Source organism: Frankliniella occidentalis, unplaced genomic scaffold, assembly GCF_000697945.3.
Source record: "Frankliniella occidentalis isolate FOCC.00 unplaced genomic scaffold, Focc_3.1 Scaffold13, whole genome shotgun sequence".
NCBI lineage: Eukaryota > Metazoa > Arthropoda > Insecta > Thysanoptera > Thripidae > Frankliniella > Frankliniella occidentalis.
In genome coordinates this window covers 1,379,416-1,382,518 of record NW_026267143.1, presented here as the reverse complement: position 1 = coordinate 1,382,518, position 3,103 = coordinate 1,379,416, and the positions used below count along the sequence as shown (strand labels likewise).

Here is a 3,103-nt window from a genome sequence, read left to right as displayed (position 1 = left end):
CAGGGGTGGGTAGGCAGTGCAGTGGGTGACGGCTCGGGGTGGAGGCGGAGGGGTTGGGTACAGGCAACAGGGGTTGGGGAGGGCGGGTAAGGGGACGCCCCCTCCTCCCTCCCCGGCCCGGACCCGGTGTTTCTTCCTCTCTTAGAGGCACGAGGGGGAGGGTGAAAGACAGAGAGACAGAGGGGTGGAGGGGGGGGGTATAAAGGGGCTCGCACCTGGCCCGCACAGACGGGTCGCGGCGCGAAGCGGGGCATGGCGCGCCTGTGGATGTACACACCTGCGGGTGGCATGAAGTCCACACACACACACATAGACACACGCGCGCGTGCGCGCACTCAGAGAGAAGTATGGGCTCGAACTGACCCGTCAGGCAATGGGGCGGTCGATAGTCGTCGTAATAAATTAAGGGTTCGCTAGGACTGCAGGGGCAGCGGTAAGGTTGTGGCAGCGAGCAAATGTTAGGCACGTGCATTTTTATTTGGGGTGCGAAACATTTAGTCACCCTCTGCGCGTGGCTCCAGGGGCCGGAGGTCGATGGACCGTCACTTGCGCCTCGCTCGGTAGGCAAGATGCAACCCTCCCCACTGGCAAGAAGGCAAATGGCCAAACGGCGACCCCTGACTGACGCCCACCTAAGCACTCTCTAATACGTGCTCGTACCATGGCGCCCGCCAGTGCCGTTCGACAGATTGAGAAAAAGGGGGGGGGGGGCGCAACCATCCGAATATGGGCCGGAAACTCAGCCGGAACACGGCTAAGGACTCGCAGGCGCGTCGCGTACCTATCCAGTTAAGCATTGGAGAGAACGCGCAACGCGTATTTGTGCCTACTCCTGGGCAGATTGAGGCACTCATTGCCTACTCACGCCACGAGGCGCTTGGTCCCATGGATGTAGAACGCGCAGAACGGTCTGATGGCCTGAGCCCTGGTCTGAGCGAGCTCCAGCGCACGCTAGAATCCTCGGCTTACTCTAGTTATTCGCCTCGACGCGCCCTACGGGGACCTACATACAAAGTGTCCACCGCGGCCGCCCACGACGGCTCCAGAGTCTGGAGTCCAGGCATCATGACCGCCATGCTCCAGGACACGCCTCGACCCGTCACCTCACCGGCCGGCGCAGCGGCGCAGCCAGGGCTCAAAAGAAGCTCGACTCAGAGGCTCGGCTTTGGCTCGGATCGGCTCGGCTCTCTACCCGAGGCTCGGCGGCTGAGGGACGAGTGGAAAGAACGAGAGACGAGAGGAGGGAGTAGAAGAAGGAGAGGAGAGAGAGAAGGGAAGGAGGGAGAGGAGAGAAGGGAGGGAGACGAGAGAGAGAGAGAGAGAGAGAGAGAAAAGGAATGAAGAGGAGAGAGGGAGAAGTAAGGGGAGAGGAGATGGAGGAGAGGCAACGCCCCGCCCCGCCACGCCACGCACGGCTCAGCGCGGGGCAGGAAGGGAGGAAGAGGGGGGGAGGACAGAAATAAACCAGTACTGCGGGCGAAGCACGGGAGGTGAAGCATTGAGGGGAGTGGAGGGGGAGAGACAAGGAGACGGGAGGAAGTGAGAGGAAGAGAGAGGAGAGACGGAGGATGGACAGACCGAGCTCTATCCTCTATCCTCGCACTCCGTTGCACACCGCACGCAACGCACAGCACTCTCCACGAAGGTCCATGGGGAGCGCCGATGGGCCGTATAGCCCTCTGTAGACTTCTACGTAGCACATTTGCCAGCCATGTGACATGTGTCTACAGCGGAACAATCTTACCGGGGGGTTGGGCATACAGGCTGCTGGTCGGACCGGCGCGCCGCGGCGTGACGTTAGAGACGCTCTCGACCAATCAGGAACGTTATGCTCTACCCGCAGTTCTTCAGTTCTTTTGCGTTAGCTGAAGTACACCAAGTAACGGGTGTTTCTTTGCACGCGCCGGTGCGAGCGGGCCTGCCTACTCGCCTTGCCCGCAACGCACCGTGGCCCCCGGTGAGTAGGCATCCCCAGGCAAACCCGCTCGCAACGACGCGTGGCGGGGGTGGAACGTACAACAAAAATAAGTTCCCTGTTACCTGTTTCTCTTCGTGTTTTCCTAAATTCTGCCACTTCGAAGGCCCGTATTATGGAATTGGGGGGGGCAAGTAGGCAACTTGCTCTTCGCCGCCTCCTCTTAGGGCCGACCCGCCTGTCACGTTCGAGGGGCGACAATCTGCGGCAGCAGGACTCGAGTCATGCGGAGAAGTGAGGTGAGGACATGGGCATGACCCTCGGCATGCCCAGTGCATGGCCTACCCTAATCTAGCGGGGTGCATTTTCTCGTGCATACAGGCATGTGCGGCGCGGCGCGGCGGGCTACCATCGGGCGGGGCTGATCTGCGGCCCTTCAGCTCATGGTCCATCACATGAACCGCATTTTGAAGTGAACGCCGGGTTGGCACACGCCGCCGGCACACGCAGCCCGCCATGTGGACGGGTTAGTTCCGGGGAAGATAAGTCCCTCCACGATGGTTGGCGTTGGTGACGCCTGGGTTGCCTACCCACTCGCGCATGTTGCCATGGATTCCCGAAGGGTCCAAGAAGGATCCCACTGCCGAATCAGCCATCCAAAAGGCGTCGGGGGGCAGGGGGCGGGGGAGTCCCCCTCAGAACAGCTACACTAGGAGCGGGGGGCGTGCGCGTGCAGCTGCGTGTAACGGCTTGCCCTGCGTGTGCTCGATTGAGATGGTCTTACCCCGAGGTCCACCACAGCCTGGCTCACCCGCGTCAGGCGCGCCAAAATACATATTGAGATTGAAATAAACACCAGTGGCCAGAGGTGGGCGGCAGCGTGGCACGGGGGAGGGGGTGCAAGGTACGGGGAGGCGGAGGGCGCTGTCCTGAATCCACGTGATCCACGCATTGAACAGTAGAACAACGGCACGCAAGACCCTGACGTGGATCCTCCAGGGAAAGAGGCCTGTAAAGTAGGCAAAACGAACTCGCCTTTCAGCCTGCTAGCAGGCAACAAGCAGAGTTTCGTCCTCTCCATTTCGGACCGGCCTGGTGGGGGTGGATCAGTTGTCCGAGACATTATAGCGTGTGTAGGTACCGCGTGTCAGGGCTACGACGCAGTAGTGTTTCAGTTTTGCCTACCCA

The 3,103-nt window shown here is 60.9% G+C and overlaps 2 protein-coding genes across 2 annotated transcripts in view; one reads left to right on the top strand and one right to left on the bottom strand.

The window, feature by feature from the left end:
* The window catches only part of LOC113217620 (lysosomal aspartic protease), a 368,266-nt gene that overhangs the window by 12,679 nt on the left and 352,484 nt on the right, over positions 1-3,103 (bottom strand). The gene's annotated exons all lie outside the window — the stretch shown is intronic.
* LOC113217624 (HEAT repeat-containing protein 5B) overlaps positions 1-3,103 on the top strand; it is a gene marked incomplete at its 3' end in the record, with an annotated part of 42,982 nt that overhangs the window by 901 nt on the left and 38,978 nt on the right. The gene's annotated exons all lie outside the window — the stretch shown is intronic.